This window comes from Salvelinus alpinus, chromosome 33 (assembly GCF_045679555.1).
Source record: "Salvelinus alpinus chromosome 33, SLU_Salpinus.1, whole genome shotgun sequence".
In the NCBI taxonomy this organism is placed as follows: domain Eukaryota; kingdom Metazoa; phylum Chordata; class Actinopteri; order Salmoniformes; family Salmonidae; genus Salvelinus; species Salvelinus alpinus.
In genome coordinates, this window is record NC_092118.1 from 15,604,627 (window position 1) to 15,632,209 (window position 27,583).

A 27,583-nucleotide genomic window follows, 5' to 3' on the forward strand; every position below is an offset into this window, starting at 1 on the left:
CATTTCAACTCTACTAAGGAGGTTATATATTGATTTTGTATAGTTTACATACCAATAAGTGGTACCTGGCCTGAGGAACCATCCATATTAATCATGGCTATTTGAGCTTGCTTTGTAGGAGTATCTCTCCTCTTAAGGTCAGCCTGCCTGAAGAAACAATTAAACGTTGAGCTTATTTTAATCATAGATAGGCAAGAGAGCTCAACTGAGTCAGTATCGGCATTTAAAGTAAGTGTACTCAATAAAGGTGACTTTACCCCAACCTCTGTGAGCACGTCTTTTCATTACTAACCGTTTACTGCCAGCACATTCTATATGTTTTCTTTTTCTTTTAATAAGAAGGATTTTAAAGCCTTGAGACAATTGAGACATGGATTGTGTATGTGTGCCATTCAGAGAGTGAATGGGCAAGACAAAAGATTTAAGTGCCTTTGAACAGGGCATGGTAGTAGGTACCAGGCACACCAGTTTGTGTCAAAAACTGCAACACTGTTGGGTTTTTCACGCTCAACAATTTCCCGTGTGTATCAAGAATGGTCCACCACCCAAAGGACATTCAGCCAACTTGACACAACTATGGGACGCATTGGAGTCAACATGGGTCAGCATCCCTGTGGGCCGCTTTCGACACCTTGTAGAGTCCATGCCCCAACAAATTGAGGCTGTTCTGAGGGCAAAGGGGAATACAACTTATAGATGCCTCATAAGCTTAGTTCAACTGTCGTACCTCATCAGAACCCAAAATATAAGCTTGTTTTACTCTGTTTGTAAAAAATGTAAAGGTAAACAAACACTGTATAGCATCAAAACATGGTTAAAAGTATTATTTTGTACCATGGATGGCCAGTCCTTGCATCCATAGCTCTGTCTATGAGTTTAAGAATGGTTACATTTCTCCAGGTCCATCCCTCAGCTTTTTACCAACACAGAGATGGAGTGATCGCTTTAATATGATTTCAATTAAAGGCTCCAGCTTTAAACTTACTGTTGAATCTCAGCCATTGAGACCAATGCACCAGGTGACACTCCTTCACTTTAGCTCTCTGTTGAATGTGTACTATTGAAACCAACCGATGCACCACAGTTCCACCTTTAATAACAGAGGGGGTCAAATGGGTCTGTTTAGTGTAGGGGCCAGTCCTCTTATCTAGTCTACTCAAAGTCTTCTCATTCCGCTCACACTGTAGAGGATGGTCTCCCCAGCTAATCCTCTGGCTCCAGAACAAGGATGCTGCTGCTGCCTGCCCTATAATGAATTATTTTAGAGTGTTGAATCATTTAAGGGCCAGATGATTTAAGAGCTGGTTTTTGCATGCAAGACTGATCGATCTGCCCTTGGACTTTTCCATTAATTTCATGCTTGTCAATTTTATTCATAAAAGGAAATGCATGCAGTGTGTCAACAGAGGATTGAGCTAGCTAAGGATTACACTGATTAGAGGTCACAGTCTGTACAAAGTACAAATCAATATTAGACGGTTATGCATTTAGATCTTAAATATACATCACACACTATCTCTGTCTGATGGCCCTTGGTAATAGGAAGCATATATACATTTACGTGTGTGTGCATTATACTGGGAGTGTTACTGTGCGCTAATAGCATGTGTGCATAGTTGAAAAGTGTGTTAGCAGTAATATTGCAGGGAAATCAGTCTTGTGCTGACTGTGTGCACGCCCCCAAGCGAGTTTCTCTGCAATCCAGAAGCTAATTACTTTAAAACTCTTTCAGCCCCCCTATCTTGCTCTGCACATTACAGAGTTCAAGGACCCCATAGAGTCGACAAGAAAAGACCTACAAAAATGGGAGCGATTTCCAGTGTGGCCCTATGTATTGGCTCTGACTCCCTAAGTGGCTGAAGAGAGTAGAGGAGGGGACAGCAGTGGATTTACAGAGGATTTCATTAGGAAGAGAGGGGAAGAAGAGATGTGGGTCCTGGTCTCAGGGGAGAGGAGAGCCTGCTGGCCTGGAACATCACTGGTGAGGTTGACAGCACTGGGTCAGAACATCTTACTACCACAGACACTTCCCAATTAAGACCTCACTCGCGTTGAAAAAGTTATTAGATGAGATACTGAGGTAGTGATGGAGTTCAGGCGAATTACTTCTTTGGGGGAGTTTTGGACATGGGAGGTGGTGATATCGCTCTCTTAAAAATCCTTAAGAGTCTATTGACACACCCATGCGTCAATCAATTTATTAAATTTTTTTTTTATTTCACCTTTATTTAACCAGGTAAGCTAGTTGAGAACAAGTTCTCATTTACAACTGCGACCTGGCCAAGATAAAGCAAAGCAGTGTGACAGAAACAACAACACAGAGTTATACATGTAGTAAACAAGCGTACAGTCAATAACACAATAGAAAAAAAGAAAGTCTATATACAGTGTGTGCAAATGGCATGAGGAGGTAAGGCAAGAAATAGGCCATAGTAGCAAAGTAATTACAATTTAGCAGATTAACACTGGAGTGATAGATGAGCAGATGATGATGAGCAGATGATAGTGTGTAAGTTGTGATACTGGTGTGCAAAAGAGCAGCAAAGTAAATAAAAACAATATGGGGATGATGTAGGTAGATTGGGTGGGCTATTTACAGATGGACTGTGTACAGCTGCAGCGATCGGTTAGCTGCTCAGATAGCTGTTGTTTAAAGTTAGTGAGGGGATTGTAAGTCTCCAGCTTCAGCGATTTTTGCAATTCGTTCCAGTCACTGGCAGCAGAGAATTGGAAGGAAAGGCAGCCAAAGGAGATGTTGGCTTTGGGGATGACCAGTGAGATATACCTGCTGAAGTGCATGCTACGGGTGGGTGTTGTTATCGTGACCAGTGAGCTGAGATAAGGCGGAGCTTTACCTAGCATAGAATAATAGATGACCTGGAGCCAGTGGGTCTGGCAATGAATATGTAGCAAGGGCCAGCCGACTAGAGCATACAGGTCACAGTTGTGGGTGGTATAAGGCACTTTGGTAACAAATTGGATGGCACTTTGATAGACTACATCCAATTTGCTGAGTAGAGTGTTGGAAGCTATTTTGTAGACGACATCGCCGAAGTCGAGGATCGGTAGGATAGTCAGTTTTACTAGGGTAAGTTTGGCGGCGTGAGTGAAGGAGGCTTTGTTGCGAAATAGAAAGCCGATTCTAGATTTGATTTTGGATTGGAGATGTTTGATATGAATCTGGAATGAGAGTTTACAGTCTAGTCAGACACCTAGGTATTTGTAGTTGTCCACGTATTCCGTTCAGAGTAGTGATGCCAGTCGGACGGGCGGGTGCGGGCAGCGAATGGTTGAAAAGCATGCATTTGGTTTTAGTAGCATTTAAGAGCTGTTGGAGACCGCGGAAGGAGTGTTGTATGGCATTGAAGCTCGTTTGGAGGTTAGTTAACACTGTGTCCAAAGAAGGGCCAGATGTATACAGAATGGTGTCGTCTGCGAAGAGGTGGATCAGGGATCCACCAGCAGCAAGAGCGACATCGTTGATATATACAAAGAAAAGAGTTGGCCTGAGAATTGAACCCTGGGGTACCCCCATAGAGCCTGCCAGAGGTCCGGACAACAGGCCCTCCCATTTGACACACTGAACTCTGTCTGCGAAGTAGTTGGTGAACCAGGCGAGGCAGTCATTTGAGAAACCAAGGCTATGGAGTCTGCTGATAAGAATATGGTGATTGACAGAGTTGAAAGCCTTGGCCAGGTCGTTGAAGATGGCTGCACAGTACTGTCTTTTATCGATGGCGGTTATGATATCATTTAGTACCTTGAGCGTGGCTGAGGTGCACCCATGACCAGCTCGGAAACCGGATTGCACAGCGGAAAAGGTATGGTGGGATTCGAAATGGTCAGTGATCTGTTTATTAACTTGGCTTTCGAAGACTTTAGAAAGGCAGGGCAGGATGGATATAGGTCTATAACAGTTTGGGTCTACACTGTCACCCCCTTTGAAGAGGGGGATGACCGCGGCAGCTTTCCAATCTTTAGGGATCTCGGACGAGATAAGACATAATACAAAAATCCCCATCAAAATCCATTAGTTTTGCATGGGCTGCGTCTCAATCCACCATATCCGCCGATGTCGGCCTTCCGTTTCTGCGGTGGAAGATGGCAGAGCTACAGTGTTTGTCAGACATGGAGACATCAAGAAAATCTGTCTTCTCACAAAAACGTCTGTAGCGTCCAAATAGTTTGGCCTACAAATGAATATGATAAAACTCTCACGAACACGACGATGTTCGCCATTTTTCTCTACAACCCTCACAAGCCCCCCACGGTACTCGTCTGAAGTCGGTAACGCCGATGTGCCAACTTCTGTCTCTAGCATCCAAACCATTTGGGCTACAAACTAATATGACCCCAGTGTGGAAAAGGGAGACTGTTGTGCTGTCATCAATGTAACGGGTGGCTACTTTGAAAAATCTCAAATATAAAATATATTTTGATTTGTTTAACACTGTTTTGGCTACTACATGATGCCATATGTGTTATTTCATAGTTTTGATGTCTTCACTACTATTCTACAATGTAGAAAATAGTAAACATAAAGAAAAACCCTGGAATGAGCAGGTGTGTCCAAACTTTTGACTGGTACTGTATATTTCCCGAATTTTCTTATATCTTCTAGATATAGGACAGACACTTCAAAACCTTATTCATTAAATAAATAAATACATATTGACTGTCTTTCTTGCCCCCACCCCACCCACACACAGTTTATAGACTTATTTTCTTACATCAACACTACTGCGCCGACAAGGTGAAGAAAGATGAGTGTTTAAAGTGGAAATCATGGGGGAATGACTGAGTAATAATTGAGTATTATGCAAAGAGGAGCAGAGGAGCAAGAGATTTAAGGTCTTCACAACACAGCTGAGTTATGAGCCAAGTTATATCACACTGACAACTCAACACATTGTGCGCCAGAGAGACGAAAGAACATGTTCAGGACATGTGGTTCCTCAATGATTGTTAACACAATAGTTCTATCACACAGCACTCTGAAGAAAGCCTGATTTAATTGCCTGCAGTCCTTGAAAATATGCTAATTGTTTACCTAGTCAAGTGTTCACACAAACAAGTTTTCTCCAAAGAAGTGAAATTAATAGACAGAAGATAAAACATGTTACATATTACAGACTCAGGGGAAGAGGAAGATGGAGCTACTCTGAACGCTTGCATTTTATTCAGAGGAGCTCCAAACAAGCCTGCTCTGCATGGATTTACTATCCCTGGGGAGGAGGACAGACCATCACAATCTCCTTTCTCATTTCCCTCCTGAAAGGTGTTAGAAGCGCTTTGCATCTAAAGTGCTTTCGAAATTATCGGTGTTGCATGGCTTGACATGAAGCGACAGATTCTAAAACAAAGTCAATCTAAAAGCCACTAAAGAAAAGGAAAGAATAAGAGAAGAAGTTAAGGAGTCAGAGCAAATATAATGGATTTAAATGGTTACTGCTGGAGGGAACATTGAGCATTTCCCCCGACAGGCTGTGGATATTAGATATCAAGCCTGACATTCTTCAAAATGTGAAGGATACAGCTTGATGATAACGTCTTCAGAGTTCTAGTTCAATTGCACACTTCTACATGTAATATCTTACATAGAAACATATGGAGTTCTCAAAACCCATGATATTCATAAAGTAATCATAGTTTCCATGAAGCAAACTTCAGTGAACTCATTATTTTGGCTAACACACCAACAGCAAAATTCTTCCAAGATGGCGTACCAGTAGGACGTGTGTGTTTGTCCTTGTCTTATCCCGTGTCTTATCCCGTGTAAATAGCCGGTCTTCTTCGTATATATCTTAATCTCACTTTCTATCTACGAACTAAATATACTTTCCTGCAACCCGTCTCACCCAATGTGGTACGGATCTGATACTTTTATTCCTTATAACTGGAACTTCCATCAGGAGCTAGCCAGCTAACTAGCTACTAGTCTTTGTTAGCCACGGCTAGCGGTCTTCACCTTTTTCTCGGTCACCAGCCAGCCAGCCTTAGCTCGGACAACACTTGCCTGTTTGCTCAGCGTGATATCAACCCAGAGCATATCGGACTGCTTCTCTCTACCAATCACCGGATTCCTGCCGCTCTGGATCATTACATCGGATCATCGCAGCTAGCTAGCTGCAAACGAGTGGCCACTGTTAGCTAACGCCTCTGTCCCGAAGCAAGCACCAGCTAGCCTTGAGCTAGCCTCGAGCTAGGCCCATATACCAGCAAATTCTAGGGCTACAACTCCTCCTTTATCAATTGGCCTGGACCCTTTATTGTCAACACGGAGCCTCGCCGATCCATCACGACTGGACTGCTGACGTGATCGCCCGATATGGTCTCAACAGGCTATTTTGTTACGATGTCGCCGAAGAACCATCTACTAGCCCCGGCCCGCTAGCTTTTCTGAACGCTGTGTCCCCTGCTCGCCTAGCGTAGTAGTGACTACCGACCCGACTCACTTATTGCTGTTCTTTTGACCCTATGATCACTCAGCTACACAGCTGATGCCCCCTGGACTGTTTCAGTAACACGGTACCTAATTTTTTTAACCTGTCGGCCCCAGCCTCGAACTCAGGTCCTGTTCGTACCTAACTGATCCACTCTGCCCATTCATCACAATTTACCTGTTGTTGTCTTAGCTCTCCTGATCAACACCTGTGTTTGCTTTATGCCTCTCTCTGATGTCAATATGCCTTGTCTACTGCTGTCTTGGCTAGTTATCACTGTTTTATTTCACTGTAGAGCCCTCAGTCCCACTCAAAATGCCTTAGATAACTCTTTTGTCCCACCCCACACACATGCGGAGACCTCACCTGGCTTAACTGGTGCCTCCAGAGACGAAACCTGTCTCATCATCACGCAACGCCTAGGTTTACCTCCACTGTACTCACATCCTACCATACCACTGCCTGTACATTATGCCCTGAATTTATTCTACCACGCCCAGAAATCTGCTACTTTTATTCTCTGTCCCCAATGTACTAGACGACCAGTTCTTATAGTATTTAGCCTTACCCTTATCCTCCTCCTCCTCTGTTCCTTAGGTGATATAGAGGTTATCCCAGGCCCTGTAGCCCCCAGTTCCACTCCTATTCCCCAGGCGCTATTATTTTTTGCATTCTGTAACCGTAATAGCCTTGGTTTCATGCATGTTAACATCAGAAGCCTCCTCCCTAAGTTTGTTTTATTCACTGCTTTAGCACACTCCGCCAACCCTGATGTCTTAGCCGTTTCTGAATCCTGGCTTAGGAAGGCCACCAAAAATTCTGAAATTTCCATCCCCAACTACAACATTTTCTGCCAAGATAGAACTGCCAAAGGGGGTGCAGCAATCTACTGAAGAGATAGCCTGCAGAGTTCTGTCACGCTATCCAGGTCTGTGCACAAACAGTTCGAGCTTCTACTTTTAAAAATCCACCTTTCCAGAAATAAATCTCTCACTGTTGCCACTTGTTATAGGCCCCCCTCAGCCCCCAGCTGTGCCCTGGACACCATATGGGAATGAATTGCCCCCCATTTATCTTCAGAGTTTTTACTGTTAGGTGACCTAAAGTTGGATATCCTTAACACCCCGGCTGTCCTACAATCTAAACCAGATGCCCTCAATCTCACACAAATGATCAAGGAACCTACCAGGTACATCCCTAAATCCGTAAAGACGGGCACCCTCACAGATATCATCCTGACCAGCCTGCCCTCTACACCTCTGCTGTCTTCAACCAGGATCTCCGCGATCACTGCCTCATTGTCTGCGTTTGTAATGGGTCCGTGGTCAAACGACCACCCCTCATCACTGTCAAACGCTCCCTAAAACACTTCAGCGAGCAGGCCTTTCTAATCGACCTGGCCCGGGTATCCTCGAAGGATATAGACCTCATTCCGTCAGCAGAGGATGCCTGGTTGTTCTTTAAAAGTGTTTACCTCACCATCTTAAATAAGCATTCCCCTTTCAAAAAATGTAGAACTAAGGACAGATATAGCCCTTGGTTCACTCCAGACTTGACTTCCCTTGACCAGCACAAAAACATCCTGTGGCGTACTGCATTCGCATCGAATAGCCCCTGCGATATGTAACTTAGTTAGTTAGGAACGAATATACACAGGCAATTAGGAAAGGAAAGCCTAGCTTTTTCAAACAGAAATTTGCATCCTGAAGCACAAACTCAAAAAAGTTCTGGAACACTGTAAAGTCCAGGGAAAATAAGAGCACCTCCTCCCAGTTGCCCACTGCACTGAGGCTAGGAAACACTGTCACCACCGACAAATCTACGATAATCATTTTTCTACAGCTGGCCATGCTTTCCACCTGGCTACCCCTACCCTGGTCAACAGCTCTGCACCCCCCACAGCAACTTGCCCAAGCCTCCCCCATTTCTCCTTCACCCAAATCCAGATAGCTGATGTTCTGAAAGTTAACAAACAGATCAACGATCATTTCGAATCGCAACGTACCTTCTCCGCCAGCTTCATCGACCTGGCCAAGGCTTTCGACTCTGTCAATCACCGCATTCTTATCGGCAGACTCAACAGCCTTGGTTTCTCAAATGACTGCTTCGCCTGGTTCTCCAACTACTTCTCAGATAGAGTTCAGTGTGTCAAATCGGAGGGCCTGTTGTCCGGACCTCTGGCAGTCTCTATTGGGGTGCCACAGGGTTCAATTCTCAGGCCGGCTCTTTTCTCTGTATACATCAATGATGTCGCTCTTGCTGCTGGTGATTCTCTGATCCACCTCTACGCAGACAACACCATTCTGTATACTTCTGGCCCTTCTTTGGACACTATGTAAATAAACCTCCAGACGAGCTTGAATGCCATACAACACTCCTTCCGTGGCCTCCAACTGCTCTTAAATGCAAGTAAAACTAAATGCATGCTTTTCAACTGATCGCTGCCCGCACCCGCCCGCCTGTCTAGCATCAATACTCTGGACGGTTCTGACTTAGAATATGTGGACAACTACAAATACCTAGGTGTCTGGCTAGACTGTAAACTCTCCTTCCAGACTCACATTAAGCATCTCCAATCCAAAATTGAAACTAGAATCAGCTTCTTATTTCGCAACAAAGCAATCTTCACTCATGCTGCCAAACATACCGTCGTAAAACTGACTATCCTACCGATCCTTGAATTCGGCGATGTCATTTACAAAATAGCCTCCAACACTCTATTCAGCAAATTGGATGTAGTCTATCACAGTGCCATCCGTTTTGTCACCAAAGCCCCATATACTTCCCATCACTGCGACCTGTATGCTCTCGTTGGCTGGCTCTCACTTCATATTCGTTGCCAAACCCACTGGCTCCAGGTCATCTATAAGTCTTCGCTAGGTAAAGCCCCATCTTATCTCAGCTCACTGGTCACCATAGCAGCACTCGCCCATAGCACACGCTCCAACAGGTATATTTCACTGGTCATCCCCAAAGCCAACTCTTCCTTTGGCCGCCTTTCCTCCCAGTTCTCTGCTGCCAATGACTGGAACGAATTGCAAAAATCACTGATGCTGGAGACTTATATCTCCCTCACTAACTTTAAGCACAAGCTGTCAGAGCAGCTTACCGTACCTGTACACAGTCCGTCTGTAAATAGCCCACCCAACTACCTCATCCCCATATTGTTTTAGTTTTTTTGCTACTTTGCACCCCAGTATCTCTACTTGCACATTCATCTATCACTCCGGTGTTTAATTGCTCAATTGTAATTATTTTGCCACTATGGCCTATTTATTAATGCCTTACCTCCCTAATCTTACTACATTTGCACACACTGCATATAGATTTTTCTATTGTGTATTGACTGTACGTTTGTTTATCCCATGTGTAACTCCGTGTTGTTTGTGTCACACTGCTTTGCTTTGTCTTGGCCAGGTTGCAGTTGTAAATGAGAACTTACCTGGTTAAATAAAGGTGAAACAATGCAGGAAGCAGTGTAGATTAAACCTCTAATCTTGAGACTGGTGTTGTACTATGGGATCTAATGTAATGTAAATTAGGCCATTAGTGTGCTTGTGCGTAAGTGGGAGACGACATGAAATGACATGTTCTGATCTTCATGCAAGGAAGAATGAAATGAAAACGATGCTCTCATGGTTCTTAGACAAAGCGTGGCAGTAGGAAGCAATGAATACATACAGTACCTAGATACGCTACGAATTGTTTCAGCTTTGAAGAGAATGGTTCAAGCATACAGTACAGTATAATATCCCCTCTTACTCTGCAGCATATCATCCACTCTCCCTGCCATCCATCCAGCTAATTTTGTCATGCTAAGGGGTTTGCGGCTCCCCAGTTGCCCTGTTTCCCATCATGTTGTAAGGAAATGCTAATGCACAAGAATGCTTGGTTACCTGAGGCACTGCAGCCTGCTCTGTTTCAACATAACATCCAAAACGAAAGGGCTCGCTCCCAATATCCCCTCTCCACCATGGCAGCACACTGATCCCAGGGAGGCCACGGGAATCTGGTTCAGCAGCACAGTGCTGGCTGGCAGTCTGTGGATACTGAGAGATAGTTACAACAACAACAAGACCACCTACTACCTCTCCTTCATGCACAGCCCCACACCACACCACACAACAAGCTTAGCATTGCTTAATCTCCTTAACAAAATGGCTCCTATTACTCCTGGGTGCATCGTCTCATTATTTCCCAATGCTTAATAAATAAAAATCTATATTCCCCCTGGAAAAACATTACTCAAGTTTGCAAATGGGAGAAATAAATTACTACATGGGGGAAGAAAAAAAAAGTGTCTTACTCAATGTATTTTCTCATCCATTTTGTTTCAATTACACTTTGTCCTCTTTTTTTAAGAGAGCCAGGGCCACTCAGACAGTGTGCTGTGCTGCAGTAGAGAGAGAGCGTTCTCCAGTCCGTGTCATCAGCCTGTATGGGGATGGTACAGGGCCCACCGTTGGGGCTGCTGGGAGCTGTCACTCATTAATAGTTATTCTTAAGCCACTCCAACTTCAGCCCAGGGGTCACATGGCCCTACTACTGGGACCATACTTTCACCAGCAGATTCATGCATATTTGCATAACCTTCTTATTCATCATGGCATTCTTACATCAAAGGTCTCTAAGAACATTTTGTTCCAACGTCTGTTTATGTGTGTGTGTGTGTGAGAGAGAGAGAGAGAGAGAGAGAGAGAGAGAGAGAGAGAGAGAGAGAGAGAGAGGGTAGAGAGAGACTGAGGGAGAGAGAGAGGGAATACGAGAGAGAGGAAGAGCGAGAGAGAGAGAGAGAGAGAGAGCATGTGTCTGCATTTGTGCTGGTTTTTAGGCTGTCTACACCACATTTGAACTGAATGGAAAATGTGTCATATGGAATGTTAATGTATTCAGGCTTACAGTGTAATTATATGACACTAAATTGCAGAAAAGATCTGAACACACTGTAAATAAGTCCATATGGGTGTATTATCTGTGCTTTGTCTTATGTACACTGTATAAATGTTTAATGCATACAATATCTGAGTGGATTGAAAATGTTAATCATTATGATGCTCTAAATCAAATTAAGGCTTTGGCAAAACAGCAAAACATGTCACAGAACACACATCTCTTTTATTCATATTTCAGAGAAAGAACAGAGCTACAATACAAACCCTGTCACTCTAGCTTTAATATCTTACTGTGCCACTCGAAATGTCCTTTTCAATGTCCACCAAGACCTTTGCTGAACACTCACTATTCAGACAATCAGTCATTCTCATCACTCCACTAGAATGTTTGGTGTTCAAAATGGAGACGAATTTTGATTAAAAAAGGAGGGAAAAAGCTGACTATGCACACTTCTATTTGGCTTCTGCCAATGACATTTTGCCCTTTTCATTCCCTCAGATCACTGTATACTGTAGGAGGCAGGGTAGGATGCGCTGTATTCCCTTGAAATACACAAACAGGACGTGGCATGTATTGATGGGAACCACTAAAGGATGCTTGAACCCGACATGGCAAACATTCACTCAATTTAAACAACGCACACGCACACACACACACACACACACACACACACACACACACACACACACACACACACACACACACACACACACACACACACACACACACACACACACACACACACACACACACACACATACACACACACTGTCTGTCTGTCTGTCTGTCTGTCTGTCTGTCTGTCTGTCTGTCTGTCTGTCTGTCTGTCTGTCTGTCTGTCTGTCTGTCTGTCTGTCTGTCTGTCTGTCTGTCTGTCTGTCTGTCTGTCTGTCTGTCTGTCTGTCTGTGTGTATGTGTGTATGTGTGTCTGTCTGAGGAGCACATTAGCATGCTGTAGTGTGTGTGTGTGCCTTCCCAGGACTGCAGCAGAGTAAACACCAGCTGTGCGGAGAGACGGGCACCCAGGTGAGGAGAGCAGGTCAGTCCAGGTTGTCGCCTCAGTTCTCCCTCAAGCTTTGGACACCAGGGCAGGAATGTAATCAAGGCTAGAGCCGAGCTGGGATTCAGAGCAGAGCAGAGGACTCCAGCAAATGAGGACAGCGAATGACTGGTGATCCTCTCTCTACCCCTCCATCCAACTCGCCCTCGCCTGCTGTGACTGCCGCTAGTAAAAACAGAAAAAAAAGATGGCTTTATGGAAATAAAACATTCAAGGCACATGCGAAACAAAATATGTAAAAACAAATGTTTGTACCCTCGTTTGTCCAGAGACCATGCTTCACAACACACATTTCCGCACCCCGCTGCATTCAAACAGTCTGGCTTCACAACGCTGTTTTGTTTTTAAAAGCCAGATACTGCTGCATTTTTGCACTCTGTACTTACCATTACTTACAAGTCCCAAATGAGGCCACATGATTAATAATTCATTGGCTCTTGCCTGCTACAAGCAACTAGTTAAAGCAATGCCACGCCATACACCAAAACAAACTGTATAGCCCTGGCTACAAACACAGTGCTTGTTACTGTATGTGGACAGGGGTTGAGCAGTCCAAAGTCTGAATAGTATACTCTGATTCCATTTGAGACACCTTTCAGGACTATCAGCCAATCTTATGAACCTGTTTGCTTTAAGCAGAACCCGACTGTAGCAATAGCTCCAGTTCTAGATCCTGCAGGTCTGCAGAGTTCCACAGAACCTTCTCCAGACGAGGAGATAGTGGCTCTTACAGAGATGTGGAAGATCAAATGATATGCATTTCACACGTATATTCAATGATGCTTGATGCTGTTGTGATATGTAACCACAACCCATGTTTATCACAGTATTTGTTATTGAATGCATGAAAGATCTTTTTGATCTCATTCAGGAGATGGGGAAAATATGGGATTGGATGTATACAGGCTGTGGGAAATGATGTTAAGGTATTGGAGCTCTAACAAGTAGTGAGCACCGCACTGAGGATGAAACGCTTTAATCCAGACTATAATCAAATGAAAGCAAATTCAATCCATTTACAAACAGCATGTTATCTTCTAATACGATTCATATTGCAGGTAAAACCTGTTTAAGAATTTTGTACATATGATGTACGAACTCCATTCCAAGAAATGTACTTTTTTTATGCATTGTTGCAGCACTGACGGTATGGCGAAAAACCCCACCAGTATAATTTTGCCATATATCTGTTGCAAAGACCAACAGGACTGGTATTGATGCTTTCAAGTGTATTCATACCTTAACAAATGTGTGTTGTCAGGCCGAGTGGTCTACAGTGCTTGATTAAGTGTGTGGAGGTGTTCAAATCCCACCGTTGAGGTTGCCCTTGGTAAAGCTATTCTTCAATCCCTGAATCTTATCAGTCGCTCTAGGATTGTGCAGGGATTCTATATTCATGTGGGGCCATGCAAGAGAAGAATTAACATCTGTCTTGCGAAGATGTTTGTGTTCCAATCCACAGATGTAGTTCATTGCCTTCACCACTCAGATACCAAGTCCTGTGCTCTCGCGGTGGCAGTCGACCATCTTTCCAGTGTTTGCGAAAGTCTAAATCTTCCAGTGCCATAAAAAAAGTACAGACTTATTTGGGTGCTCGATGCGGATGGGATTCAAACCCATGCGTGCAGAGCTCAATGGATCAGCAGTACATCGCCTTATTAAGTGTGTGGCGGTGGCGGATCAAATCCCACCTTTGAGGTTGCCCTTGGTAAAGCTATTCTTCAATACCTGAATCTTATCAGTCGCTCTAGGATTGTGCAGGGATTCTATATTCATTTGGGGACATGCAAGAGAAGAAATAACAACTGTTTTGCAAAGAGGTTGTAGTTCCAATCCACACATGTAGTTCATCGCCTTCACCACTCAGATACCAAGTCCTGTGCTCTCGCGGTGGCAGTCGGCCATCTTACCAGTGTTTGCGAAAGTGTAAATCTTCCAGTGCCATTAAAAAACAAGGCATATTTAGGTGAACGATGAGGATGGGATTCGAACCCATGCATGCATAGCACAATGGATTAGCAGTCCATCACCTTAACCACTCGGCCACCTCATCCTTTACCCTAGGTGTGGCAGTTGCCCCCACAAACTGTAGTTGCTGTATGTAAACCCTTGATTGAAATCAATGAAAGTTTGGCATAGCAATGCCAGGGCCATGTGTCGATCCCATCGAGACATTAAACAAATGTGTTGTCAGGCCGAGTGGTCTACAGTGCTTGATTAAGTGTGGGGAGGTGTCGGTTCAAATCCCACCGTTGAGGTTGTCCTTGGTAAAGCTATTCTTCAATACCTGAATCAAATCAAATCCAATTTTATTTGTCACATACACATGGTTAGCAGATGTTAATGCGAGTGTAGCGAAATGCTTGTGCTTCTAGTTCCGACAATGCAGTAATAACCAACGAGTAATCTAACCTAACAATTCCACAACTACTACCTTATACACACAAGTGTAAAGGGATAAAGAATATGTACATAAAGATATATGCAAGAGTGATGGTACAGAACGGCATAGGCAAGATGCAGTAGATGGTATAGAGTACAGTATATACATATGAGATGAGTAATGTAGGGTATATAAACATAAAGTGGCATAGTTCAAAGTGGCTAGTGATACATGTATTACATAAAGATGGCAAGATGCAGTAGATGATATAGAGTACAGTATATACATATACATATGAGATGAGTAATGTAGGGTATGTAAACATTATATTAAGTGGCATTGTTTAAAGTGGCTAGTGATACATTTTTACATACATTTCCATCAATTCCCATTATTAAAGTGGCTGGAGTTGAGTCAGTATGTTGGCAGCGGCCACTAAATGTTAGTGGTGGCTGTTTAACAGTCTGATGGCCTTGAGATAGAAGCTGTTTTTCAGTCTCTCGGTCCCTGCTTTGATGCACCTGTGCTGACCGCGCCTTCTGGATGATAGCGGGGTGAACAGGCAGTGGCTCGGGTGGTTGTTGTCCTTGATGATCTTTATGGCTTTCCTGTGACATCGGGTGGTGTAGGTGTCCTGGAGGGCAGGTAGTTTGCCCCCGGTGATGCGTTGTGCAGACCTCACTACCCTCTGGAGAGCCTTGCGGTTGTGGGCGGAGCAGTTGCCGTACCAGGCGGAGATACAGCCCGGCAGGATGCTCTCGATTGTGCATCTGTAGAAGTTTGTGAGTGCTTTTGGTGACAAGCCGAATTTCTTCAGCCTCCTGAGGTTGAAGAGGTGCTGCTGCGCCTTCTTCACAACGCTGTCTGTGTGGGTGGACCAATTCAGTTTGTCCGTGATGTGTACACCAAGGAACTTAAAACTTACTACCCTCTCCACTACTGTCCCGTCGATGTGGATAGGGGGGTGCTCCCTCTGCTGTTTCCTGAAGTACACAATCATCTCCTTTGTTTTGTTGACGTTGAGTGTGAGGTTATTTTCCTGACACCACACTCCGAGGGCCCTCACCTCCTCCCTGTAGGCCGTCTCGTCGTTGCTGGTAATCAAGCCTACCACTGTAGTGCCGTCCGCAAACTTGATGATTGAGTTGGAGGCGTGCATGGCCACGCAGTCGTGGGTGAACAGGGAGTACAGGAGAGGGCTCAGCACGCACCCTTGTGGGGCCCCAGTGTTGAGGATCAGCGGGGTGGAGATGTTGTTACCTACCCTCACCACTTGGGGGCGGCCCGTCAGGAAGTCCAGTACCCAGTTGCACAGGGCGGGGTCGAGACCCAGGGTCTCGAGCTTGATGACGAGTTTGGAGGGTACTATGGTGTTAAATGCTGAGCTGTAGTCGATGAACAGCATTCTCACATAGGTATTCCTCTTGTCCAGATGGGTTAGGGCAGTGTGCAGTGTGGTTGCGATTGCGTCGTCTGTGGACCTATTGGGTCAGTAAGCAAATTGGAGTGGGTCTAGGGTGTCAGGTAGGGTGGAGGTGATATGGTCCTTGACTAGTCTCTCAAAGCACTTCATGATGACGGAAGTGAGTGCTACGGGGCGGTAGTCGTTTAGCTCAGTTACCTTAGCTTTCTTGGGAACAGGAACAATGGTGGCCCTCTTGATGCATGTGGGAACAGCAGACTGGGATAAGGATTGATTGAATATGTCCGTAAACACACCAGCCAGCTGGTCTGCGCATGCTCTGAGGACACGGCTGGGAATGCCGTCTGGGCCTGCAGCCTTGCGAGGGTTAACACGTTTAAATGTTTTACTCACCTCGGCTGCAGTGAAGATGAGTCCGCAGGTTTTGGTAGCGGGCCGTGTCAGTGGCACTGTATTGTCCTCAAAGCGAGCAAAAAAGTTATTTAGTCTGTCTGGGAGCAAAACATCCTGGTCCGCGACGGGGCTGGTTTTCTTTTTGTAATCCGTGATTGACTGTAGACCCTACCACATACCTCTTGTGTCTGAGCTGTTGAATTGCGACTCTACTTTGTCTCTATACTGGCACTTAGCTTGTTTGATTGCCTTGCGGAGGGAATAGCTACACTGTTTGTATTCGGTCATGTTTCTGGTCAACTTGCCCTGGTTAAAAGCAGTGGTTCGCGCTTTCAGTTTCACGCGAATGCTGCCATCAATCCACGGTTTCTGGTTTGGGAATGTTTTAATCGTTGCTGTGGGTATTATGTCGCCGATGCACTTTCTAATGAACTCGCTCACCGAATCAGTGTATTCGTCAATGTTGTTGTTGGACGCAATGCGGAACATATCCCAATCCACGTGATCGAAGCAGTCTTGAAGCGTGGAGTCAGATTGGTCGGACCAGCGTTGAACAGACCTGAGCACTGGAGCTTCTTGTTTTAGTTTCTGTTTGTAGGCTGGAAGCAACAAAATGGAGTCGTGGTCATCTTTTCTGAAAGGAGGTCGGGGGAGGGCCTTATATGCGTCGCGGAAGTTAGAATAACAATGATCCAGGGTTTTGCCAGCCCTGATAGCACAATCGATATGCTGATAGAATTTAGGGAGTTTTGTTTTCAGATTAGCCTTGTTAAAAATCCCCAGCTACGATGAATGCAGCCTCAGGGTGTGTGGTTTCCAGTTTACATAGAGTCAGATAAAGTTCGTTCAGGGCCATCGATGTGTCTGCTTGGGGGGGAATATATAGGGCTGTGATTATAATCGAAGAGAATTCCCTTGGTAGATAATGCGGTCGACATTTGATTGTGAGGAATTCTAAGTCAGGTGAACAGAATGACTTGAGTTCCTGTATGTTGTTATGATCACACCACGTCTCGTTAATCATAAGGCATACCCCCGCGCCCCTCTTCTTACCAGAAATATGTTTGTTTCTGTCGGCGCGATGCGTGAAGAAACCAGCTGGCTGCACCGACTCCGTTAGCGTCTCTCGAGTGAGCCATGTTTCCGTGAAGCAAAGAACGTTACAGTCTCTGATGTCTCTCTGGAATGCTACCCTTGCTCGGATTTTATCAACCTTGTTGTCAAGAGACTGGACATCGGCGAGTAGTATGCTAGGGAGTGGAGCGCGATGTGCCCGTCTCCGAAGCCTGACCAGAAGACCGCTTCGTTTGCCCCTTTTACGGCGTCGTTGTTTAGGGTCACCGGCTGGGATCTGATCCATTGTACTGGGTGGAAGGCAAAACACAGGATCCGCTTCGGGAAAGTCATATTCCTGGTCGTAATGATAGTGAGTTGACGTTGCTCTTATATTCAGTAGTTCCTCCCGACTGTATGTAATGAAACCTAAGATTACCTGGGGTACCAATGTAAGAAATAACACGTAAAAAAACAAAATACTGCATAGTTTCCTAGGAACGCGAAGCGAGGCGGTCATCTCTGTCGGCTATCTCAGTCGCTCTAGGATTGCGCAGTGATTCTATATTCATGTGGGGCCGTGCAAGAGAAGAAATAACATCTGTTTTGCGAAGATGTTTGTGTTCCAATCCACACATGTAGTTCATTGCCTTCACCACTCAGATACCAGTCCTGTGCTCTCGCGTTGGCAGTCGGCCATCTTACCAGTGTTTGCGAGAGTCAAAATCTTCCAGTGTCATAAAAAAACACAGCTTATTTTGGTGCATGATGAGGATGGGATTCGCACCCATGCATGCATAGCACAATTGATTAGAAGTCCATAGCCTTAACCACTCGGCCACATCAGCCTTCACCCTACTTGTGGCACTTGCCCCCTCAAACTGTAGTTGCTGTATGTAGACCCCTGATTGAAATCAATGAAAGTTAGGCATAGCAATGGCAGGGCCATGTGTTGATCGCATCGAGACATTTAACAAATGTGTTGTCAGGCCGAGTGGTCTACAGTGCTTGATTAAGTGTGGGGAGGTGTCAGTTCAAATCCCACCGTTGAGGTTGCCCTTGGTAAAGCTATTCTTCAATACCTGAATCTTATCAGTCGCTCTAGGATTGTGCAGGGATTCTATATTCATGTGGGGCCGTGCAAGAGAAGAAATAACATCTGTTTTGCGAAGATGTTTGTGTTCCAATCCACACATGTAGTTCATTGCCTTCACCACTCAGATACCAAGTCCTGTGCTCTCGAGTTGGCAGTCGGCCATCTTACCAGTGTTTGCGAAAGTGAAAATCTTCCAGTGCCATAAGAAAACACAGCTTATTTTAGTGCACGATGAGGATGGGATTCAAACCCATGCGTGAATAGCACGATGGATTAGCAGTCCATCACCTTAAACCCTCAGCCACCTCATCCTGTAACCTGCTTGTGGCAGTTGCAGCCACAAACTTTAGATTCTGTATGTAAACCCTTGATTGAAATCAATTAAAGTTAGGCATAGCAATGGCAGGGCCATGTGTTGATCCCATCGAGTCATTTAACAAATGTGTTGTCAGGCCGAGTGGTCTACAGTGCTTGATTAAGTGTGGGGAGGTGTCGGTTCAAATCCCACCGTTGAGGTTGCCCTTGGTAAAGCTATTCTTCAATGCCTAAATTTTATCACATAATTATTGGCGCTCTTGATAAAGATGAGCAACAAATACGAGAAGCATCCAGCTGCAGATTATGCGTGCTGACACTGCTTGGTCTGATTCGTAAAGCGCATGCGCGTGCTTCTGAGATTATATTTTTGTCAACGCCAAACCCAAGCTCTATTTTCATTTCATCTGACCATAGCACTGCCGGGAGTTTGATAAACGCCACTGGCACTTCGATTGGAACCGTCGCTATGGTCAGGTGACGCACACTGGTGGAAGCTTATGCAGAAAAGTACCTCATACCTACGGAAAAATACGGTGGTGGATCTTTGATGTTATCTGGCTATTTTGCTTCCACTGGTCCTGGGGCCCTTGTTAAGGTCAATGAAGGGTTTCATGAACTCTACTAAGTACCAGGACATTTTTGCCAAAAACCTGGTTGCCACTGCCAAGAGGCTGACATGGTTAATTGACCACAAAATCAAACGTTTCAGTCTCCAGACCTCATTGAAAACCTGTGGTTTGAATTGAAGAAGGCAATCCACAAGAGCAGACAAATGATATCAATTATCTGGAAGGATTCTGTATGGAGGAATGGTCTAATTTCCCTCCCAGTGTGTTCTACAATCTCAGTAAACATTTTAGATAACGGCTCAATATGTTCTACAATCTCATTGTCACGGCCGTCGTAGGGAGGAGACCAAGGCGCAGGTCCATCCCAGGTCCATTTCCCCATTAAACACTGCTCCTCCTTTTCACGCTGCTTGGTCCTTTTTTCGTGGGTTCTTCTGTCACAGCCGTCGTAGGGAGGAGACCAAGGCGCAGCGTGGTATGCATACATTCTCTTTATTATAAGAATGAACACTGAACAAAACGAACTGTGAAGCTTTACAAAGAGTGCTGAACAGGCAACTACACATAGACAAGAACCCACAAAACCAAAAGGGAAAATGGCAACCTAAATATGATCCCAAATCAGAGTTAATGATAAACAGCTGCCTCTGATTGGGAACCAATTCAGGCCACCATAGACCTACATATACCTAGACATACCAAAACCCCTAGATATACAAAAAAACTAGATATACAAAAACCCTAGACAATACAAAAACAAGCATACCCACCCTCGTCACACCCTGACCTAACCAAAATAATAAAGAAAACAGAGATAACTAAGGTCAGTGCGTGACACTCATTAAACATTTTAAATAACGGCTCAACGTTCTACAATCTCATGTTTAAAAAACAAAAAACAGCTCAATGTGTTCTACAATCTCATGTTTAAAAAAAAAACAGCTCAATGTGTTCTACAATCTCATGTTTAAAAAAAAAACAGCTCAATGTGTTCTACAATCTCATGTTTTAAAAAAAAACAGCTCAATGTGTTCTACAATCTCATTAAACATTTTAGATAACGGCTCAATGTGTTCTACAATCTCATGTTTAAAAAAAGAAACAGCTCAATGTGTTCTACAATCTCATGTTTAAAAAAAAAACAGCTCAATGTGTTCTACAATCTCATTAAACATTTTAGATAAAGGCTCAGTGCCGTTATCCTCACAAGGCGAGGGTGCTAGCGTAGCGAAAACAGGGGTGACAATAATTTGACAAATCTTTTTGAGATTTTTTTTATTAGTTGTTAAATAAAATATATTTCTCTGAGCAATTCATTCGTATAATATAATTTCCCTCCAAAATAGAGCATAGCTCAGTATTTGTATTATTTATTTTACACAGTCTTATTTGCTCATCTTTAACAAGGGTGACAATAATTATGGACTTTGACTGTATATTCCAATCTATTCACCACATGTGCTAGAAAACATTTGAAAAAACAAACAAACCGTATTCTTATTACATTCATCATAATTTATTGTGGCCTCCTTTGTGATTTGAATGTGTTTTTTGTTTGTTGCCATTTTAAGCCCTGGGTAAAGCAAAGCATAGCAAATCTTCCCTTACACGTTTAATCCTTTGATCCAGGGGGGAGTTGTGGGTGGGATATCAGCGGGATGTGTGGGGCAGCAGCAGGTGAGAAAGAGAGGGGAGCATCCTCCTCACTTCCTCCTCACTTCCTCCTCCATCACTCCATACTTCTATTCCTCCTCCACCCCCTACATTCCATGCACCCCTCCAGCATTCTGCACCACTTCTCTATCCCCTCCATCCCTCCTCCCTCCATCCCCTCCATCCCTCCATCCCTACTCCCTCTTCCCCTCCGTCCCTCCATCCTCCCTCTTCCCCTCCATCCCCTCCATTCCTCCATCCCTCCTCCCTCTTCCCCTCCACCCCTTCCTCCATCCCTACTCCCTCTTCCCCTCCATCCCCTCCATCCCTCCTCCATCCCTCCTCCCTCTTCTCCTCCATCCCTCCTCCCTCTTCCCCCCATCCCTCCTCCATTCCATCCCTCCTCCCTCTTCCCCTCCATCCCTCCTCCATCCCTCACCGCTCCCATGGTGGAGCTGATGAGCCAGCCTTGATGCAGAGAGATCCACTGCAGAGAAATGGAGGAGAGGAAGACAGAATGGAAGACAACACCTCAGGGAGACGGAACACTGATGCTTAAAAATTACAAACACCCCAAAATGTACAAAACACACAGTGTGGAACACAGGTAACTTCACAATAGCGCTAATTTCCGCCAGAATTACACAAAATGAATTTGAGCAGTTGGGCTCTTGGTTGTAACAACAGCTCAGACAGTGATCAATGAACAAGCTTGGGGGAATTGTTGGATACAACACATTATACAACGTGAATTTTAACTCTGTGTCAAAGGAAGGAAAACAGAAGAAGATGAACCGGAGTGTACAGAGCATTGGCATTACTAGCCACAGACAACAGTCTCTCATAGGATGATCTCAAAGGACTTAAAGGAAGGTTGTGACATGGATTAAAATAAAAAATAATAAATTATCCAACACAATTTCCCATTGTTTCTGTATGTACAGTAACTGTTCTGAGCAGATGTAGATCTCACCAGTCCAGTGCACATGGTCATGGCCAGAGGGGTGAGAGTGGACATCACAGAGCACGTGGCAGGAATGCATCAGTCCGATGTCCAGGGGTATCACAGTGTGCTTGTCCTCCTCCTCCTGGCCCATCAATTATCAGGGCATCTTCCATTACCTTTCCCATCACCTTGGATTGATGTGTGTTTAATGGTGGCCAAGGATTGGATTGATGTGTACAGAACCTTGCCGTTGACTACATTGCAAGGTTCATTGCAGACAAGTTAATCCGCCTGTCTCAAGGACAGGCCAAGTCACCATGAATATTACGAGCAGGGGACAAATCATAGATAGATATTCTAAATAGAAATATAATCACTTTTCTCCCAGGTTACCCCAGCTTTTCCCACCAAAACAGGTAGTGTCATTCAAAAAGATATAAAGTATATAAATCGGCCTATGTCCGGATTTCATAAGAGATTTGATAGAACATTCAATCCTGATGCTACCTGAGCCTGATGAGCCCTACATTAAAGACATTTTATGAGGCCAAGCCCAAAAAAGCCAAAATGATTGTACCGTTATCCATTACCTACACTAAATGACCAAAAGTATGTGGACACCTGCTCGTCGAACATCTCATTCCAAAATCATGAGCATTAATATGGAGTTGGTTCCCCCTTTGCTGCTATAACAGCCTCCACTCTTCTGGGAAGGCTTTCCACTAGATGTTGGAACATTACTGCGGGGACTTGCCATTCAGCCACAAGAGCATTAGCGAGGTCGGGCACTGATGTTGGGCGATTAGGCCTGGCTCACAGTCAGCATTCCAATTCATCCCAAAGGTGTTCGCTGGGGTTGAGGTCAGGGCTCTGTGCAGGAATGTCAAGTTCTTCCAAACCGATCTAACAAACCATTTCTGTATCTAGACAAACCGTTTCCTGTACACAGGGGCATTGTCATGCTAAAACAGGAAAAGGTCTTCCCCAAACTTTTGCCACAAAGTTGGAGCACATAATCCAAACCATGAAAAATAGCCCAAGACCATTATTCATCCTCCACCAAACTTTACAGTTGGCACTATGCATTCGGGCAGGTAGCGTTCTCCTGGCATCCACCAAACCCAGATTCGTCCGTCAGACTGCCAGACGGTGAAGCGTGATTCATCACTCCAGAGAACGCGTTTCCACTGCTCCAGAGTCCAATGGCGGCGAGCTTTACACCACTCCAGCCGACATTGCGCATGGTGATCTTAGGCTTGTGTGCGGCTGTTTGGCCATGGAAACCTATTTCAGGAAGCTCCCGACTAACAGTTAATGTGCTGACGTTGCTACCAGAGGCAGTTTGGAACTAGGTAGTTTGGAACTCGCTAGTGAGTGTTGCAACCGAGGACAGACAATTTTTACATGCTATGCGCTTCCGCTTCCGGTCCCGTTCTGTGAGCTTGTGCGGCTGACCACTTTGCGGCTGAGCCGTTGTTGCTCCTAGACCTTTCCACTTCACAAAGATGAACGGAGCAAAATACAAAGAGATCCTTGATGAAAACCTGCTCCAGAGCACTCAGGACCTAAGACTGGGGGCGACGGTTCACCTTCCAACAGGACCACGACCCTAAGCACACAGCCAAGACAATGTCCTTGAGTGGCGCAGCCAGAGCACTGACTTGAACCTGATCGAACATCTCTGGAGAGACCTGAAAATAGTTGTGCAGCGACGCTTCCCATCCAACCTGACAGAGCTTGAGAAGATCTGCAGAGAAGAATGGGAGAGACTCCCATATATACAGGTGTGCCAAGCTTGTAGTGTCAAACCCAAGACACAAGGCTGTAATTGCTGCCAAAGGTGCTTCAACAAAGTACTGAGTAAAGGGTCTAAATACTTATGTAAATGTGATATTTCAGTTTTGTATATTTAATACATTTTTTAAAAAGTCTAAAAAACTGTTTTTGCTTTGTCATATTGGGTTATTGTGTGTAGATTGATAAGGGGGGGGGGCAATTTAATCCATTTTAGAATAAGTCTCTAATGTAATAAAATGTGCAAAAGGTCAAGGGGTCTGAACACTTTCCGAATAGGCTACTGCACGTTACACATGACAGAAAAACACAAAAGCCCATAGAAGTAGCTAGTTAAATGCTCTCTTGGGTAAATACATTTAAAAAAAACTCCAGTAGGCATTTATTTTTGAGTGTGAACTGTATTACTGTACTGTATGATATGGCCTGGAATTACGAAACCTCATTCAAACCATGATAATTCTGGTGCAGCACATACGACCTACAAAGTTAAAAGTATAGGCTAGCGAATTTGATTTACATTTTTAAATACTGTTTGACAGGGCCAATTTGTATAATTAGCAGGCTCACGCATATATACCGTTCATATATACCTTTCATAATATTTCCCCTAATGTTATTAGCATTCTCTCTATTGTTGCTTCATTCTGTCCTCGCTTTCAACAGTTAAATGAAATACGTTTTGTTGTCCTTATCTTCATACTTCTGACATACTTGAATAAAATATGACGAGAATAAGATGCAGACGGCTTTCACTTCTCTTCAGGAAGATTGAATGGTTATGGTTCTGAATAAATAACTGCTATTCGCTCTTCCTTCAAAGTACCCGTGAGTTATATTGGCTGCTGTATTTAACAATCAGCAAACAAGAGCTTTCGTCCCTCTTCGAATAGTCTATTGGTATAAGAAATTCAACCCCCCAAAAATGTGCAGAAAGCTATTCTAGTATAGCTTTTCCTGCATGGGACTCAAAGAGCTAAAGAGCGGTTTTTAAGGAGAGAGGGCTGCGGATCCCAGGTGCGTGCGTATTGCGCTAGAGACAGAGGCTATACATTAGAAGCTTATTATGAATAACCCATCATTCATTAGCTAAATACAAGGCTAATACTGCATTGAATTTATTACCTGAAATAGGTAGGCTAGGACATCTATACATACATACAGTATATACATCTTGAACAGGATTATCTATTTTGGATGCAATTTGAATGGAATTGCTGGAGCGAAAGACTGTTCAGGCGTGCATTGATTTAAAGCAATGATATTTTAGTGATAGGCTGTTTTCAAACTCCACAGCTGCAATTTAAAAAAGATAATCTTTACAATAAAATAATTATGTGACCCTGAAAGCCAGATGGAGATGTGCAAATTAGATGTGCATTGGGTCTTTATGTACACTGAAAAAAAATATAAACGCAACATGTAAAGTGTTGACCGTGGCTCCAAGTCTAGGTACAAGAGGCTTCTAAACAGCTTCTACCACCCAAGCCATAAGACTCCTGAACAGATAATCAAATGGATACACAGACTATTTGCTTGTATTCGGCGCATGTGACAAATAACATTTGATTTGATTTGGTCCCATGTTTCATGAGCTGAAATAAAATACCTCAGAAATGTGTCATACACACAAGTGCACCTTGTGCCGGTGTAACAGTTTAACTTCATGGCGTCCCCTCGCCCCGACCCGGGCACGAACCAGGGACCCTCTGCACACATCAACAACAGTCACCCACGAAGCATCGTTACACGAAGGCCGCGGCCCTTGCAGAGCAAGGGGAACCACTACTTCAAGGTCTCAAAGCGAGTGACGTAACCGATTGAAAAGCTATTAGCGCGCACCACCGCTAACTAGATAGCCATTGCACATCCGTTACACTCATCCCCCTTTTGACTGCCTCCTTTTCCGCAGCAACCAGTGATCCGGGTCACGGCACCAATGTAACAGTTTAACTTTATGGCATCCCCTCGGTCACGAACCAGGGACCCTCTGCACACATCAACAACCGTCACCCACAAAGCATCGTTACCCATCGCTCCACAAAGGCCGCTGCCCTTGCAGAGCAAGGGGAACCACTACTTCAAGGTCTCAAAGCGAGTGACGTAACCGATTGAAACGCTATTAGCGCGCACCACCGCTAACTAGCTAGCCATTTCACATCCGTTACACCGGGGACAATAAAAGGCCACTTTAAGATGACCAGTTTTGTCACACAACCAGTGGTGGAAAAAGTACCCAATTGTCATACTTGAGTAAAAGTAAAGATACCTAAAAGTAAAAGTATAAATCATTTCAAATTCTTTATATAAAGTAAACTAGACCATCATTTTCTTGTTTTTTTTTATTTACGGATAGCCAGGGGCAAGCTCCCACACTCAGACATAACTTATAAAAGAATGTGTTTAGTGAGTCTGCCAGATCAGAGGCAGTAGGGATGACCAGAGATGTTCTCTTGATAAGTGTGTGAATTACACAATTTTCTTGTCCTTCTAAGCATTCAAAATGTAATGAGTACTTCTGGGTCTCAGGGAAAATGTATGGAGTAAAAAGTACACTATTTCCTTTAGGAATGTAGTGAAGTAAAAGTAAAGTACAGATACCCTAAAATACTACTTAAGTAGTGCTTTCAAGTATTTTTACTTAAGCACTTTACACCACTGCACACAACATAATGCCACAGATGTCTCAAGTTGTTGCCAGAGAATTGAATGTTCATTTCTCTACCATAAGCTGCCTCCAACGTCGTTTTTTTACAGAATTTGGCCTCACAACCACAGACCACACCAGCCCAGGACCTCCATATCCGGCTTCTTTACCTGCGGGATCGTCTGAGAGGGGTGGGGGTGCTGAGGGGTGTTTCTGTCTATAATAAAGTACTTTTGTGGGTAAAAATTCACTCTGATTAGCTGGGCATGGCTCCCCAGTGGGTGGGACTATGCCCTCCCAGGGCCAACTGCGGCTGCACCCAAATCAAAATCAAATCAAATGTTATTGGTCACATACACATGGTTAGCAGATGTTATTGCGAGTGTAGCGAAAGGCTTGTACCTCTAGTTCCGACAGTGCAGCAATATCTAACATGTAATCTAACAAATCTACAACAACTACCTAATACACACAAATCTAAGTAAAGGAATGGAATAAGAATATATACATATACATATATGGATGAACAATGACAGAGCGGCATAGGCAAGATGCAGTAGATGGTATAAAACACAGTATATACAGTTGAAGTCGGAAGTATACATACACCTTAGCCAAATACATTTAAACTCCGTTTTTCACAATTCCTGACATTTAATCCTAGTAAACATGTCCTGTCTTAGGTCAGTTAGGATCACCACTTTATTTTAAGAATATGAAATGTCAGAATAATATTAGAGAGAATGATTTATTTCAGCTTTTATTTCCTTCATCACATTCCCAGTGGGTCAGAAGTTTACATACACTCAATTAGTATTTTGTAGTATTGCCTTTAAATTGTTTAACTTGGGTCTAACATTTCGGGGAGCCTTCCACAAGCTTCCCACAATAAGTTGGGTGAATTTTTGCCCA

At 44.1% G+C, this 27,583-nt stretch overlaps 1 non-coding gene across 1 annotated transcript; it reads right to left on the reverse strand.

The window, feature by feature from the left end:
* Nucleotides 1–14,367: 14,367 nt before the first annotated feature.
* trnas-gcu (transfer RNA serine (anticodon GCU)) lies at nucleotides 14,368–14,449 on the reverse strand. The gene has a single exon. It is a non-coding gene; the product is annotated as a tRNA-Ser (tRNA).
* Between the last annotated feature and the right edge of the window lie 13,134 nt (nucleotides 14,450–27,583).